At 45.4% G+C, this 18,447-nt stretch overlaps 1 protein-coding gene across 4 annotated transcripts in view; it reads right to left on the reverse strand.

Moving 5' to 3' along the window:
* The window catches only part of LOC146035936 (leucine-rich repeat and fibronectin type III domain-containing protein 1-like protein), a 425,701-nt gene that overhangs the window by 342,581 nt on the left and 64,673 nt on the right, over positions 1 to 18,447 (reverse strand). The window contains exon 1 of one of the 4 annotated variants that reach the window (XM_083159655.1): positions 18,350 to 18,374. The exons of 2 other annotated variants lie outside the window; for them this stretch is intronic. The gene's annotated coding sequence lies outside the window, so the exon portion shown is untranslated. Of the gene's footprint in view, positions 1 to 922; positions 1,197 to 18,349; positions 18,375 to 18,447 lie in introns of those variants that run through there. One more of the 4 variants, XM_083159654.1, reaches the window with a different exon arrangement.

Consider the following 18,447-nt stretch of genomic DNA (forward strand, 5'->3'; position numbering starts at 1 on the left):
CCATGTCGACCTAATGACCTGTCGACCTAGACGTATGTCGACCTAGTGGTGTCGACCAACCGACCGTATCCCGCGCATTATTACAAGTAGAATACCCCTTTGATCCCATCCCAATAAAATGGGCAGAGGTGTGAGGACACATCTATAGATGGCATTGTCTATTGGGTACAAGCGCCTTAAAGTTTTGATTTTCTGGAACTTGGTATATATGGAAAATGCAGTTAAACTTTAATTCCGGAGCTTTGGCCGTATTTTCCCATTAGTACATCGCGCCCAGCGTCTGTCTAGCGGTTACCATTTGCCATCTGCGACTAGCTCCTGCCTTCAAACCTGGCGCCTTCTAGTACATACTAAACGTAAACCACTGCTGTTGCTACCTATATACTGTATATTATAAAGCTCTGCAATACAAACTCCTGCATATTATGTATATTAATGCTAAGTAATGGCTTTACATGCTCTTTAAATAAAATGATATCTGCAGCATATGTAGATCATACTGGCACAGAAGAAGAAACATCCTTCATCTCTGGGACAACATTAGCCTAATTATGTTGTGAAGTCAGAGAGAAAGTAGGTTATACATCCCGCAGGTGTCGTTCACGTCCACACTTCCTATTACAGCTGAGAATCTCTGCTGGGAAAGACAGCTTCCCTTACATGCCAGAGGTCAGAGTCTGAACACAAATCCTTTTACTGTGGCCCATGTGAGCGATCGGATGCTGCTCAGAGCATAAATAAAGTGCTGCAGCAATACAGTGGAAAGTGACATCACATCAAGTCATCATACATGCCAAGCAGTGACTTGCACACAGGGTAGGCAGAGCCTCCAAAGATGATAAGAAGAATACAAAGAATAATAAAAGGATTTAGAGATTATATGTCAGAATGCGCATATAGCATCAACGTTCTAAACACTCACCAGGTTCACAGCAGATGCAGCGGGTGGCGGGGGGGCTCCAGCGTTTGGCAAACTATAATGATCCTTTGCAGGCTTCCCAGGCACTCTAGTGGTTGCTGTGCTCACCAGTCTCCAAACTGCAGCACCTTCCCAAGCTCGCACCCAGGTGCACAGAATCCTGATTGCAGCATGTTCTCAGACCACTGGTTAACCGTTCGGGTGTGACTGAGGTTATTCAAGCTCCTGTGTGCAGTATGTGTTTTTTCTGATGTTGCTGCATTCCATGTTTTCCAGCTGAGCTCAACTTCATCACCTAGCCTCAGTCCTACCTGCCAGCTATCCTGCAACCAATCACAGCCCAGCAAGGGGTTTAAAGTTAAGGTGACCATACACTTTCCAGATGGATCGGACATAAATCGGCCCAAATTAGATGTGTTTGACATTCCCTCCAACCCGATGCCATTGGACTGTGCACACTGGGTCGGAGTTAGGGTTACCACCTAGGACCTTTAATTCCGGACACATGTTAATTACACAGGTTCTGTGGCAGTTTAAAATCAGGTGAAGTGGAGTCTTGAAGTCAGCCAGCCACAGAACCTGTGTAAATAATATGTGTCCGGAATTAAAGGGACTAGGTGGTAACCCTAGTCGGAGTCGGGATGTCGGACGTGCTGCACATTAAATCTATGGGATCAGATGCACCGGTTGCACATCGTGGGTGCTTTATAGCAATCGTTATGTGTCAGTCCAAGTCCAAACCTTTGTGCAGCAAGGTCTGGTCTGTGGGGTCCATGGGGCGGGCAGTGGGGTCTGTGCGGCAAGGGCTGGCAGCGGCAGCTGGGAGCTTGTAGTGGTATTTGCCAGGTGGTGGGGCGGGAAGCACTGCTGAATTTCATTAAAAAAAAAAAAAGACTGGCTGTCCGGCCAGTCTTTTCAAAATAAGTTTTCAAATTCAGTAGTGCTTCCCGCCCCTCCACCCGGCTAATATCCGTCAAGCTCCCAGCTGCCGCTACCTGGACCCTGCTGCCTGGACCCTGCTGCCTGCCCTCCGCCGCTTCTGCAGCTCCGCGGGGTAAATTACATGCAATAAATCGCATGCGATTTATTGCATGAAAAAATGGCAGGGAGGGGGTTAGTAACTTAGAAGGGGGAGGGGCTGCATGCCCAAGTGTAGATGCCGTACTGATGGAAACTGAGGGAGTGCTCTACCCCCCCCCCAACATTTATACCCGTGAGACACTGCAAGTGGGGTGACAGGCCAGTGAGCAGAAAGCGATACTTTCCTACCCAAAGGGACATGGTGGGGGCTTTGTACACATCTATATTAGATTATAACCAACAATACTTTTACAGATACCCCCTTAAGTACACTGTATGCTGCATAAAGTACTCCTCACTGGCACGAGTAAGGGTTGACACGATGAAGGTCGACATACATTGTGTCGACCAATAAAGGTTGACAGGGCTTATGTGAACATGTCTAAGGACACGCACCATGCTTCGGGCTCGGTGCCTCGCTGCCAATGCACACTACTATATTCTCCCTCCAGGCTTTAGTGGATGGTAGGGCATGATATACCGCCTGCCGGCACAAGTCCACTCAAATTTTTTTTTGAAAAACTTACAGTATGCCGACCTTTTCACTGTCAACTTTCCCATTGTCGACCTAAGCCGTGTCCACAATGGGAAAGTTGACCTTCATGTCGGCCTTCAAGGTGTCGTATACCGTTGCCACATACAAATCACCAAGGGGCTCCTAAACCATGTACGTGCTCAGCTGATATTGGCGTACACATTATTCACATGCGCTAAACATTAATTACACAAAGAATTTTTGACAATAATGAAATAAAGTATTATCCAATAAGCATGTAGTAATGGCAGCACGATAAACGGAACACAGCGGGGTATGGATTCTATGTTGTCATATATACAGTTGGAAAGCAGGCTGGATTTATTTTATAGTCCCCATACAAATACATTTCCCTCTGTAGTCGCTGTACGAGATATGCTGCTCTCAGCTGACAACTGTATTATTATATTGGCACTGATTACATGTGTATTTATTACTTCGTATTATATAGCTCTTACAGTATGTATCGGTGTGGCTGTGTTCAGCTCTATATGCTATGGGATTTGAAGGCTGTTGCTATTATACCCAGACTCTTTACTTGTTCCCTTAATTTATGGATAATGTGCTATAAGATTACACAATTCGATACAATTGCAGACTGTGCTCGCCCCATCTGTCACCACAGATAAGGTACAGGACATTTATTTATTGTAGGTGCACTGACAATGGCGAGTATTCATTATACATTTCACTTCTGTTTTTATGCCTACTTACATAATTAATTCAGGGTTGCCTACCCTACCGGAATGGCCTGGAGGCTCCCGAAAATTATTGGCAACTCAACAGACAGAATTACTCCTTTGTGTGCTAAAATATGGCATCACAGAAAGTGAAGACAATTTTTGCAGGGAAACTGACCTGTATCAAACTTGCTGGCTATGGAGAGAGTGAGCTGTGAAGACAGATTGGAGGGGGGGGGGGGGGGGCAGATAGGGACTGGGGGTGAGGTGGAGAGTTTGTGGTCTAAAAGCTGTCACAGCTCAAAGAGAAGTACATTGCAGAAGATGGCAAATAACTAGCATAGCTATAATACCTGTAACCAAGGGGATCCAGTGACATGGTCTGCAGTGAAATCCCCTCCTCCCCCCCTACGTACCTACCTTTATAGACTCTTATTTGGGAGTGGACTATTCACGTCATTGGGCTCTGCCCCCTTGCTGGAAATGTTAACCATGCGCATTTCAATAGGGGGTGGAGCAAAATGGCACGATTACCCTAAAATCACATTACCCCTCCTCACAGTCCACTAATTGCTGACATTAATATCCGCATTATACCCCACTTTAGAAAGCCCTCTTTAGAAAGTGTGCTAACTACTGTATTCCCCTTACTATTGACTACTCTCTAAGGTTAAAGCTGCCCATCGCTGCTAACATTTGGTATACACCCTCACCATGGCCTAATAATTGGAGGGAAGGGCGATATTTGTCTACAGAAATGCTTGGTGCTTGAGGTACAGTACTGCCACCGGTACTTGTGTATTTTGACGGCGCTCACGAAATCGGCCGAAAATCGGCCGCAAATCGCATGGAAAAATCGGATGCGATTTTGCGGCCGATTTTTGGCCGAATTTCGACCGATTTCTCACTTTTTCCGGCCGATTTGCATGCTGTTCCATCATTGCACACCCTCGATTTCCATTGTAGTGCATCGCATGCAATATAGTGGCATGTGATGCATGCCATGCGATGCATGTGAAGCGATTCGATTTGTAATTGTACAATCACCCTGATGGGTGCTTACAATGTTAAATGCACCGTCATTGTTAACGCCACCCCCACTATCAACGCCAGCCGGAAGCGTGGCGAGCGTAGCGAGCCCGCGAGGGGCGGCGGTACGCGTCCTCCGACCTTTTCTTACCCCCACTATCCACATCGGCGTGGAGTTGATTTTAAATAGTGTGGCGAGCGCAGCGAGCCACCGAGCCCGAAGCGTGGCGAGCGGACGCGGAATACATGGAAAGTAATCCGCGTCCCCTCACGGGACTCGCTACGCTCGCCACGCTTCGGGCTCGGTGGCTCGCTGCGCTCGCCACACTATCTAAAATCAACTCCACGCCGACGTGGATAGTGGGGGTATGAAAAGGTCGGAGGACGCGTACCGCTGCGCTCGCCACGCTTCGGGTTGGCATTGATAGTGGGGGTGGCGTTAACAATGGGGGTGCATTTAACATTGCAAATCACATCGCATCGCATGCCACTTGCTGGCATGCGTTGCTATGCGATATTTAATTGTACAATCAGGGGCATTTTCCCAAAAATCACATCGCATACCATCGCATAGTACCTGGGGGTGTGCAAGGATGGAATAACATGCAAATCAGCAGGAGATGGACGAAAATCTCGCAAAAAATCAGCCGAAAATCGAACGCAAACTCGTATCGCAGATCAAATCGGCCAAAAATCTGCAGAAAATCGGTCGCAAATCGGCCGATAAATCGGATGCGATATCGGATGCGATTTACATGAAATCGGGCGCCGTTGTAATACACAAGTACCCTGCCACCATATGGGATGATGATCTTATCCAGTACATCCAAGCATACCATATAATGCATAACCATATTATAATCTGCATAACGCATTTAAAAGATATAATAGAACATGTCACTGTTCTATAGTGGAGAATACTTACCTACTTTAAGGCTTTCTTCTCCGGGGTATGTCCAAAAAGCTCTGCCCCTATAAAGATAAAATGATGTGGCTGGGCAAAATTTTTTATAGAGGCGGGGCTAAAATGGTGCTATTAGCATCTAATTGTGTCATTAGCCTATGCACCCTCTGCTGAACTGCTGTTAAGCTCCATGTTCCACCGAGGCTCCCACTTAGGATGGTGATGGCTCTCTAAAATGAAGGGAGGAGGGTATAAAGCACACAGGGCTCTCTCTGGGATCCATTCAAAATAGAAAGGCAATGCGACATACCCAAGATGGTGTGATCACACTCCTTCACATGTAAAGAAGGCCGCAGAATTTCCAATGGGTCCTAGCCATGCCCACAAACCTTGGCCACACCCCAGAATTACCAGGGCACAAAAGTTGTACAGGCAAAGAGTGATGATGAAAAAAGGCATGACGTAAGAAGCAATTTTCTCTTCAGCAGCATTGATTACAGACTGCTTACATATGTATTTGCAATTTAACTAGAAAATCATCAGTGCACAGCCGATTAGCATCAGAAGCATGCTCCTGAATACAAACATGAAAATCTAGTTAGTTCACAATCATCACATTCAGGGCCCAGGAAATATACGGGAGGGATTACCACTTATGATTATATGCCTGGAAGTATGCATGAATGCAGAGGGGCCGATTCATTTGGTTTAACCCGCAGCTACCACTAGGGGGCACAAGATGGAGCAATTCAATTGTTGCTCTGTTTAGATGTCTGGTAGCGCGGGGTTGACATTCCTTCCTTCCTTGAAATGTGCTGTGGCGGGGAGCACTTTCCCTGCCTGCCTCCACTTCAGGGAGACAGGCAGGGTTAGGGGGGAGCTGGGGGCAGCTGCTGGGGGCATCGGGGGAGCTGCAGTGGGCGGCGGCGGAGAGCTCCGTCAGAACGGGGCACGCAAGCATCTTGTGCGGCCGCGTCCCCTTCTGGTGGATGGCGGTGGATGGCGGTTGGCGATTTGATCACCAGGAGCAGCTCTAATGAGAGCTGCTCCATCTGTAAGTTTAGACGGTTTACGCGGCTAAACCCTGTCTGTTTGGGCGCAACATGTCTGATATGCCTAGGTGCCCAAACACAATTGAATTGAAGCCACTCGGAGCCTGGAGCTGATGTCACAAACCATCCCCTAAAACACTTGGGCACGCCTAGCGTTTTCCCTGCCACTCCCAGCGTATTTTCTGGTACGTCGAGCGTTGTTCTTAGCACTTCCACTAAAGGGCCAATTTCTACCCCAAGAACCTACTTCCAGTCAATCACCTTGCTAACACTTACCTTCCCAGCGATCACTACTATCCTCTTGCCGGGCAATATCTTTTTCTCAGATGATGCTGGCAGCCAAACGGTGCCAGCGTAAAATCCTACTGCACGCTCAGCACACTGTTGTACAAGAGTGTATATGCCATTCGGCGTTATGCCACGATGTAGGCGCATCATGGCTGCCTACACAGACGCTGACATATCCCAGGCATTCACATGACTCCTCACTCTGTACATGGGGCTGGCAGAATGCTACCAACAGGGTTTACTAAAAAACAGCAGAACTGCCAGAAACCTAGGGAATGAAAAGCCTTTACTACAGTAATTCCTAAAACAAGCAAAAGACATGCTCCAGAAAACCCGCAAGAAAACAATTAGTCTTCTTCCATTAATGAATATTTCTTGCTACTCACTAAAAGCATTAAAAAGAGCCTCACACAGCATTTGATATGAGTTGATAGAATTAAATGGCTGGGTAAGTTAAAATTATACTGAGGATAATTTGATTTCATTTATAATGGGGAATGCATGGAGCTATGAGTAATTATAAGGGTGTCTAGTGATTCGCTAATCCCATCATCTGCCAAAGAGATAACAAGTCACTGTTCTCAGTTGTGCTTTATTTTCTTCATATAATAAGGGTGCGAGAAAAGCCCTACCGTACATAAATCATGGTATCCGATCCTCGACTGCAGTGTTACAGAGACACCACTAACACGCATGTAATCAGATTGGGCTATTCCCAAATAGATAATAAGATGTATTTCTAACCGTGTTATTCGTGTTTCTGGTGGAAAAAAAATTAGAATATTCAATCACGGGGTCATTTACAAACACAGGCGCTCTCTAGCCAAATATACACCAATTAGAGGTTTGTCAGGATGCTAACAAAGATTAGATAATGAGGCAAATAGACTAAGATTGAAGGAGATGGGATTCCATCCATTTGCATACCTCCCAATTGGTCTGCATGGCAGAGGACAGGATGCCGGCAGTCACAATACTGATGCTGGTTCCAGAATCTGAACTGCTGGTATCCCAAACATTATCATTAGGCAGAGGGGAAAGGGTTGGGGGGGGGGGGGGGAGTAAGGTTTAGGCACTAGTGGGGGATTTAGAGGCTGCAGGGGTTATGGTTAAGCTGAGGGGACTGACAAAATAATCACCCTCCCCCTCTCTCTGTACCAGGCAGCGGGTAGCAGGCTGCCAGTAATTAAGTGTGGGGGGGGGGGGTGAAATGCGCAACAGAACAGCCCAGGCCCTCCCCTCTCTGCCAGAGAACCCCCTGTTGGCTGCCCTGGCGGGAAGTGAGGGCTGGGATTAGGCACTTAAAAGAGGGGTTAGGCTGTGGGTGGGGGGAGGTTAGGCTTAGGTGGCTAGGTATGGGGCTTAGGCACTAGTGGGGAGCGTTAGGTTTAGACTGCAGAAGGCAGGGGGGTTAAGCTGTGGGGTGGGAGGGTTAGTGGGGGGGAGGGCAGGGGGAAAGTAAGTTTTTACTTTCCTGACCCCTACTGGTATTCCCTCCCTTGGGTGCTTGTCTAAGTATTCTGACCGCCGGCATTCCTTCCACTCGTTACCCATATGCATCCACTCTAGGGTTACCAGCCGTCCGGGATTACTCCGGACAGTCCGGTAATTAAGCCAGATGTCCGGACGGGTGGCGTTCCCGGACTATACAATGTCCGGGAACCGCGCTGCCACTACCACTAGTGACTTACTAGAGCGCGAGCCGAGGTGAGGAGATGCGCCGGGAGTTGACACGGGGAGAGATAGCCGCTGTGCAGACCTGTCTGACAGTCTGCTCGTCGGCTATTTAAAATCTCGCGGTTCAGCAGCCAATCAGGAGTGGTGGATCCTGATTGGCTGCTAGACCGTGAGATTTGAAATAGCCGGGCGGGGGTGGCGTTGTAGCAGGCAGATGTGCGGGACATGTGTGGTACCTGTGGGAGCAGACGCGCTGCTAGTTACATGAGACATAGAACAGTAAGTCTAACTGCGGCTGCTGCTGCGTAAGCAGAGCCATGTCAGTGCTCCTGACGGGGCAGCACCTCATCCCCGGGACCTCAAGCCTCCGCCACCTTTCAAGCAGTTTTCTGTTGTTTTTTTTTTAAAAATCAGTCAGTGTCAGTGTCAGAAAGCTGTGTCAGGGAGCAGTGTCAGTCAGCGTCAGGGAGCAGTGTCAGTCAGCGCCAGGGAGCAGTGTCAGTCAGCGCCAGGGAGCAGTGTCAATGTTAGAGAGATGTGTCTGGGAGCATTGTCAGTGAGCTGTGCCAGAGAGTTGTCAGGGTCAGTGTCAAGGATTCCGACGACATTTTAATTATAAGGTTGGCTGACATCAGGCTGGATGCTGCATGTCCAGCCATTCTAGTGTGCTTCCACTGCCTACCATCAGTAACAGTAAAAGTGACCCCCCCCCCATGGCTGCTGCTGTGTGGCACACTGGCACTGGCTATCTGAGGAGCCCTAAGTTGCCCCCTGCTACTTTAATGCTTGGCCTGTTGTCCAGACTGAGTGACACTGACACCATACCAGCTGTCCCAGAGACCCAAGTCCCAGTCAGTGTCTGTCTGACAGACTACTGAGGCACCCTCCACTGCCCACCCCAGCCCACCCCAGCCCCACCACTGTGTATTGCAGGCCAGTGCTGTCTCCAGCCCATAGTTTTAAAAAATTGTTGAGCCCTGGCATAACTTGTAATGGTCATCATGGCCTCTGGTGCGCACGATCACTGTTATCCTTCTTTTATGGAAAAATTGTTGAGCCCTGGCATAATGTGTAATAGGCACTATGGCATGTGGTATAATATGGATGTGTGACGTGTAATAGGCATTATGGGGCAAATTTTTGGTGCGCGCCTTCGGCGCGCACTGTCCATCTTCTCGCTATTTTTTAAAAAAATTGTCCACTCATGGCATAACGTGTAATGGGCATCTCAGTGTGTGCCATAATATATAATGGGCATCAGTGTGTGGCATAACGTGTAATGGGCATTACAGTGTGTGTGATGTAACGTGTATGTGGTATTACTGTGTGCGAAATCAAGAATAGATTTGAAGCAAATGTAAAAAATAATAATAAGGCGGGGCTGGGGCGGGTCAATGGGTGGGCTGGGGGTGTGTCAAGGGGCGGGTCACTGTCCGGGAATCGCTCAACACAAAGGTGGTAAACCTAATCCACTCCAATTTCTGAATACTGCAGCATGCAGAAGGTAACATTTATGCTCTATAAATCCTTTCTATAAGGAAATTGTGCAATTAAATGTGATCACATTTCACCATGCAAATTGCAAACCTATAAACTATTTGTCCAGTGACCACTAGAGGCACTGTTCTAATGTTTCCAATGGATAAATTGGCCTCTCCACCTGCAGTTCTGGCACAAACTTCCATTAATAAAAGGGAAAACGGATCCTTTATGTGGGATAAATTAGGCGGCTTTGTTGCAGTGGATATTTATATAAACAGAATTTCAATGCAAGTCTACTCCTATAATATATGTGTTATTTTTTTTTTTTTCTTTTAACATTTGAAAAATGTGTCCAATTTATCCTTCTGAAATCAATAGGCCCTTTAGATATGGCACATAAACAGGTGCAATGAGACGTGACTCCGTTTATCTAGCACTGTCATTTTGTGCTGGCAACGCAGCAGAGAGCAATCACAGCCAACATACGCAAGCCCAAGAGGGAATGGCAAAAGTGTTTAATGACTACTCAAAAACAAAGCCCAATTATAATAGTAGAGACTGCAAACCTTTTGAAAGCTAATGCTTTCGTATTTCTGCTTCTTGCATACAGCTAGTGTCCTCTGTAAAGAGTAATTTATGGCTTGTGGATGTGAAAGCAGAGATGGTATGTGAATGCTACTGGAAACTAGCCACGGCCACACAATGCACAGGCCTGGTATTATCAACATGGGAGCGAGGCTGGCATTGTTCTGGAGGGCTGTGCGGGGGAAGCAGAGTCAAGCAGAGATTGATTCTGTTATCGAATCAACAATAAGATCTTGGCAAGGGGTTTAAACGGGTAAAGTAGACTCTCTTTACCTTAGGCAATACAGCATGCTTATCAATCCCAATGCATCCTGACTATTTTATTTATGATTATATCATCTCAATGATGTTTCATTTAACCATGGGGTTGTCGCACCAAGAGAGTAATAATGCCTCAGTAATAGCTGTAATGCAGAATCTTACATTACATGCTATTGAGCACAATGGGATTTCACACCAAGAGACCTCATCTCACCTTAAGAATGGGGTGATGCTGGTTCTCACTTTCAACAAGGTACGGTACAGTGACAAACCGGACAAGCACAACTGAACTCTCCTGCACCTTTTCCAGAATGAATGCGCAGGAGAGTTCAGTTGTGCTCACCAAATTCTGGTACACTCCTCCCCCTTTTTTCCAGCGCCCTATTCTGCCAAAAGGGCCCTTATTGAAGGCCTGTCTACATTGGAATTTTACAAAGTCCTTTCCGAACTCTGTTTGATTCTTACAAAGAATTTTAAAAGATTGTTTTTACAACATACCGCATTCTACCGTGTACCCCTGAGGAAGTCTCTTCGAGAGGAAACGCGTCGGGTCGTTTCCTTGCGGTTCACAAGAATATGAATTTGTAAATGTCATACATTTGTATTTTTAATAAATGTGATTGAATTATTACTCTACCTATCTGCTTGAAACTTGAGCACACAATAAGGTGGTGGGAATTCCTACAGCGCCCTCTACATCTTTTTCTCGTGTCTTGTCCCTCATCTCCCACTAACAGGGGGGATTTTGTAGAGGTTGGCCGCTATCTAGTATTGGAAGCGCATTCAGGGTCAAACCCCCACGTGTATATATATATATATATATATATATATATATATATATATATATATATATATATATATATATATATATATATACTGGTAAGCCCGCTCAAAGCAAATGCATAGAAAGTTAAGGCTTATTCTGGTTCACTCTCAGATGCAAATACCTTCTCAAATGGACAAAACCATGTGCACTGCAGGTGGGGCCGATGTAACCTGCTCAGAGAGAGTTAGATTTAGGTGGAGTTTTACTTCAAAGTGAGATCTATATTGCAGTGTAAAAATAAAGCAGCCAGTATTTTCCCTGCACAAAAACAAAATAACTCACCCAAATCGAATTCTCTCTGCACGTTACATCTGCCCCACCTGCAGTGCACATGGTTCTTCCCAATTGAGAAGGACATTGCCTCTGCGAGTGAACTAGAATAAGAGCCTTAGCCTGCTACCTTGTGATTGCCTCTGTTTGTGCATGTGTGAGAGAGAAAGAGATGTAGTTTCACTGGCTGCCAACAGATGGCAGTGCTTCGGAGACACACATTCAGACACTAGACATATATATATATATATATATAGAGCATATATATATTTAATTAGACCACCAGTGAGAAGGTACCACAATATCAACCTTTAACGTGCACACAAACAATAATACATTCGGCCGAAAGGCAGGTTCACTTCACCACGATATGCATAAAGAACCTTAAGCCACCAATGATAAATCTATCCCTCAATGTTCTATGGCAGGCATGTCCAATCTGTGGCCCTCCAGCTGTTGTGAAGCTACACACCCCATCATGCCTTGCCAGAGTTTTAGCATTTCCTAATAGCAAAACTATGGCAAGGCATGATGGGAATTGTAGTTTCACAAAAGCTGGAGGGCCATAGTTTGGACATGCCTGTTCTATGGAATCCAACTGTTGTTCCGTATGGCTGCCACTAGATGGCGCCTGCCAGACCAATTCAATTGTTGCTCTGTCCTGGGGTATATCCGTCAGAGGACACACTTCAGTTAGCAGATTGCTGAGGTGAGAGCTGAAATGTGCTATAAGTTGACACATCCAAAGTTGAGTTTAAGTGCCTCAAGCAGTACAACACAGTACAAATGGGCACATACATGCAGTAATTATGCCCACGGGCGAGTGGGACACAGCAATGAATTGCTCTGATGGGTGCCCCTTATGTTTGCGCGTCCATAAAACTACTGAAGTCTCCCTCCCAAGTTTTCTACATCTGGCAAACAGGTACAAAGCTTTGATGAAAGAAAAACTGGACAGAGGTACCAACCAACCAGCTCCTAACATGGCAGTTAGGAGCTAATGGTTAGTATTTTATCTCTCTATCTTTCTATAAAGCTTGGTAATAATAGCCTAGGATCACTATCTTCACCAAAATGCTTAAGGAAGTATCTCAGGGGAAATGCCAATAGTGAAAATATTTGCCGACAGTTATTAGTAAAACTAAGTCAATTTTCCATTAATTAATAAGCAAAAGGTACGTCAACAAAACGAGAATTATTACCAATGCAACACTAAAATAGACATAAGTGTTACAACTATCATTTTGTATTAGGTCTGTTTTGTTGTTTATCTGATGATATTACTTCTATCAGTCTTGGAGAAATATTGATTCAATGAAAATGATACTGTCAGTAATCCAAAAGCGTTTCTGAGGGGTAGTAATACTGATACTAGATACTAGTAATACTAGGCCTTCTAGTCCTACTTCTATTAAGCTGGTGAGAGAATAAAACATCTTTGTCTATTTTGGTATATTTTATACATGGATATTGTGGGGACAGGTGTGGTATAGGGTTCCGACAGTCGGGATCCCGACAGTCATTAGCCTGACGTCGGGATCCAGACAGCATGGCGAACGCAACAAAGCCCCTTGCAGGTTCGCTGCGCTCGCCACGCTGCGGGCATGGTGGCTCGCTACGCTCGCCACCTATTCTATACTACCTCTATGGGGGTCGTGGAACCCCACGAAGGAGAATAGCCGGTGGCCGTTGGGAACCCGTCTGTTGGTGTTTTAACAGTCGGGTAAATGACTGTCCGTATCCTTACTGTTGGTCACCAGTCAGCTGGCTCTTTTTTTTTATGTTCTTCGAGTCATGGAATTGAAACTGGACAAGCATTAGTCAAAGGATTCTGCTGCCAGCTTGTTAGAAAGGGATGAGGAACACATTCTATAGTCTATACTCTGGAGTTAGGGTGGGAGGAATGGTTTCTATAATTTGGGTGAAGTATGGACTCTGTACTATTGGGTGAGTGGACAAATAACAGATCTTATACTATGGAATGAGGGGATGAAGAACGTATTCTATACTATGGGGTGAGAAGGTGAAGAACGGACTCTACTATAGGGTGAGGGGTTGAAGTATGGATTCTATACTATAGGGTGAGGGAGTGAAGAACGGACTCTATAGTAAAGGGTGAAGGGGTAAAGAATAGATTCTATACTATAGGGTGAGGGGTAAAGAATGGATTCTATACTGTAGGGTGAGGGGTAAAGAATGGATTCTATACTATAGGGTGAGGGGTAAAGAATGGATGCTATACTATAGGGTGAGGGGTAAAGAATAGATTCTATACTATAGGGTGAGGGGTAAAGAATGGATTATATACTATAGGGTGAGGGGTAAAGAATGGACTCTATGCTATAGGGTGAGGGGTAAAGAATAGATTCTATACTATAGGGAGAGGGGTAAAGAATAGATTCTATACTATAGGATGAGGGGTAAAGAATGGATGCTATACTATAGGGTGATGGAGTGATGAACAGACTCTATAGGAGTCAAGAACAGACTATACTATGGGGCGAGAAGGTGAAGAATGTATTCTATACTACAGTGTGAGGGGGTGAAGACTGGAATCTATACTATAGGGTGACGGGGTGAGGAACAGACTCTATACTATGGTATGAAGAACATTGAGGTGATGGGATGAAGAATGAATTCTATACTTTGGGGTGAGGGGGTGAGGAAGAGATTCTTTACTATGGGGTGAGGGGGTGAAGGAGAGATTCTACACTATGCAGTGAGAAGGTGAGGAATGGATTCTATACAATGGGGTGAGGGGGTGAAGAAGAGATTCTTTACTATGGGGTGAAGTGGTGAAGAAGAGATTTTTTACTATGGGGTGAGGGGGTAAGGAACAAATTCTATACAATGGGGTGGGGGGTAAAGAAGAGATTCTTTACTATGGGGTGAGTGGTAGAAGATCGGATTCTATGCTCTTTTTTTTTATGTTCTTCGAGTCATGGAATTGAAACTGGACAAGCATTAGTCAAAGGATTCTGCTGCCAGCTTGTTAGAAAGGGATGAGGAACACATTCTATAGTCTATACTCTGGAGTTAGGGTGGGAGGAATGGTTTCTATAATTTGGGTGAAGTATGGACTCTGTACTATTGGGTGAGTGGACAAATAACAGATCTTATACTATGGAATGAGGGGATGAAGAACGTATTCTATACTATGGGGTGAGAAGGTGAAGAACGGACTCTACTATAGGGTGAGGGGTTGAAGTATGGATTCTATACTATAGGGTGAGGGAGTGAAGAACGGACTCTATAGTAAAGGGTGAAGGGGTAAAGAATAGATTCTATACTATAGGGTGAGGGGTAAAGAATGGATTCTATACTGTAGGGTGAGGGGTAAAGAATGGATTCTATACTATAGGGTGAGGGGTAAAGAATGGACTCTATACTATAGGGTGAGGGGTTAAGAATGGATGCTATACTATAGGGTGAGGGGTAAAGAATAGATTCTATACTATAGGGTGAGGGGTAAAGAATGGATTATATACTATAGGGTGAGGGGTAAAGAATGGACTCTATGCTATAGGGTGAGGGGTAAAGAATAGATTCTATACTATAGGGAGAGGGGTAAAGAATAGATTCTATACTATAGGATGAGGGGTAAAGAATGGATGCTATACTATAGGGTGATGGAGTGATGAACAGACTCTATAGGAGTCAAGAACAGACTATACTATGGGGCGAGAAGGTGAAGAATGTATTCTATACTATAGTGTGAGGGGGTGAAGACTGGAATCTATACTATAGGGTGACGGGGTGAGGAACAGACTCTATACTATGGTATGAAGAACATTGAGGTGATGGGATGAAGAATGAATTCTATACTTTGGGGTGAGGGGGTGAGGAAGAGATTCTTTACTATGGGGTGAGGGGGTGAAGGAGAGATTCTACACTATGCAGTGAGAAGGTGAGGAATGGATTCTATACAATGGGGTGAGGGGGTGAAGAAGAGATTCTTTACTATGGGGTGAAGTGGTGAAGAAGAGATTTTTTACTATGGGGTGAGGGGGTAAGGAACAAATTCTATACAATGGGGTGGGGGGGTAAAGAAGAGATTCTTTACTATGGGGTGAGTGGTAGAAGATCGGATTCTATGCTAAAAGGTGAGAAGCTGAAGGAAGGATTCTATGATATGGGGTGAGAGGATGAATACAATAATCTATACTGTGGTGTGAGGGGTTGGAGAGCAGATTTTATAATATGTGGTGGGGGAATGAAGAATAAATTCTATAAAATAAGTTAAGGGCAGAGGTGCCAGCCTAGGGTTTAGCAGGTCCCCAGGGGCCTCATAAAGATACCCTGGTCATCCAAACCATTCCCAGAGAGCCCCATGAGGTTTGCAGATGGATCCTATACTATGGTATAAAGAAGGTATATACTATAGATTGAGAGGATGAAGAACAGAATTCATGCTATGGGGGGAGGAAGTGATGAATACATTCTACGCTATGTTTATTATCCTAACACCATTTTTATCTAGTAACTGTCACATTTCACACATTTTATCTCCTTTCCTTGCATTGGAAAATGTAATACCTTTGCTATGTCACGCATAATAAATGGTCAAATGTCTGCAAAATGTATGACAAGTAATCCTATCCAAAGGACACAGGGGAAGTTTGGAGCGTACACACCAGAACATCATCTCCACTTACAGGTTCACATAAAAAGCCTAAAACACAAAATACAACCTTGTTACATAGGACCAGATGTATCAAGCTTCAAAAAAGTAATACAATGGAGAGTGATAAACAGCCAGCCAATCAGCTACTACCCGTCATGCTACAGACTGGGTTTGAAAAATGACAGGTAGGAGCTGATTGGCTGGCTGTTTATCACTCACCACTTAATCACTTTTGAAGCCTTATATGGCCCACAATCCCAAACTATCATCTATATACAGGGGCGGATTGGCACCCGAATCCGGCTTGGGAGCGGGGGGCTGTATGTAATGCGCAGGGGTGTGTGTGTGGTGGCGGCGGTATGTAATGCGCGCCCGAGGGGGGGGGGGTGGCTCACCTGCTGCTGCTTTTTCTGCTGGCCGGGCGGAGGGGGAACTGGAGCTGGGAGCCTGGGAGGTGCTGTGCGTGCATGTGCAGCAGCCCTCCTGCGGCTATTTTGGATTTGGGCAAGGTGCTGTGGCTGCTGCCCGCAGCCCAGCCAGCCCAGGGGGGGGAGCGCGGCCGGCCCCTTTTTAATGAGTTTTGGGCCGGCCCACCAGGAAATGGCCCGGTTTCATGGTGGGCCAATCCGCCCCTGTCTATATATATATATATATATATATGTCTAGTGTTCTACACTGCCATGTGTTGTCAGCGAGTGAACTACATCTCTTTCTCTCTCACACATGCACAAACACAGAGGCAATCACAAGGTGGCAGACTAGCTTTCGAAGCATTTTGCTTTGAGCGGGCTTACTCGTTTTGGGATAATTCTTGATCGTTTAGTTCAAGGACATTTTAAATCAGGTTACAGATAACTACACCGACTTCAGAGGTGTCGAAGACCTGTCTAGTAAGGGAAACACGGAAGGCTTTCTAGCCAGGAAACATTGATCCAGCGTAAATTGAAGCCGTTAGTGAGATGCAGGTTAGGCCCTAATATCCATTTTACTTGAGTACATCTATTAGAGCCGCATTGCAGTGAGACGCTCATTCAGGTCCACTACTGGCAGAACAGCTTAACTAAAAGGGAAGTAATCAGTTTACAGACAAATAGACCATTTCATTCTAAGGTACAGTGCTGGCTACAGTATTATGTGGCAGAAGATAAAGATGAAATAAACATTCAATCACACACATAAAATAAGAGTTTGCCGGCTGCTAAAACCAGCACTTACCGTAAGCAGCTATTCCTATCACTTCAGAAATCTAACATTAAAAATGTTTTATTAATTACATTTGTCAGATTTCAGAGCCCCTATGGTTCTGATAACCGAGGACTATAAATCTTGATAAAATACCTGTAATAACTGTGGGACAAACAAAGCAAAATTCAGGGTTTTGTACTGTACGTCACGTATTCTATCTCAATCCTGTTCCCCACTGCAATGAGCTAGATAATTATTGCATTGTAGTTATTAACCATTATTTATATAGAGCACACATAAAGTATATTCTGCAGTGCTTTATAGAGAACAGTCCGCATCAGTCCCTGTACCAGAGGAGCTTACAATCTATAACTGAAGTTCTCACGAGCAGGGCCCTCTTCCCTCATGTGATTTTCCTTCTCTTAAGGGGTATACACAGGGCGATTTCAGCCCCACTTGACCAGATCACTTAAAAATGGAGCACGTATCGCTCCATTTGTGTATAGCCCCCCCCAGCAATGGCGATGCGTGCGTTGCCATCGCCCACAGATAAAGACAGTGCTAACACATGGGATACTCTGAGCGGCCCTACTCCCGAATATGGTGTGGTTCTGCGGATGCCCGTAACAGTAGGCAAGTCTCCCAGGGCCACTTGGCACTCATGCCCAATCCAAGTGAAGTGGGTGGTTCCAGATGGTTTGATGAAGGGATTTACATGAAATTGCTGGGGGCGGGGCCACTTTGACTTGATGCGGTAAACACTGAATGATATCATGACTGAATTTGCTCAGTGACATCACAGGGACCCCATCGAACATGCTATCACTGACGATATTGTCAGATTCGATTGCATGTTTGTTAAAAATATAGTGCGTACACACTGATCGAGATGCTTGATGATTATATCGTTATCATGCATATTGTTAACGAAAATCGGATGGTGTGTCCCCACCTTAAGCGGACAGCCAGAATATCAGTCTCTACTGCGAATTGCCGGATAATCTCCATTAGATCCTATATATATCCAGGTAAACAAATAATACATTAGAG

The sequence above is a fragment of the Crinia signifera genome, chromosome 9, assembly GCF_055691185.1.
Source record: "Crinia signifera chromosome 9, ASM5569118v1, whole genome shotgun sequence".
NCBI classification, from domain to species: domain Eukaryota; kingdom Metazoa; phylum Chordata; class Amphibia; order Anura; family Myobatrachidae; genus Crinia; species Crinia signifera.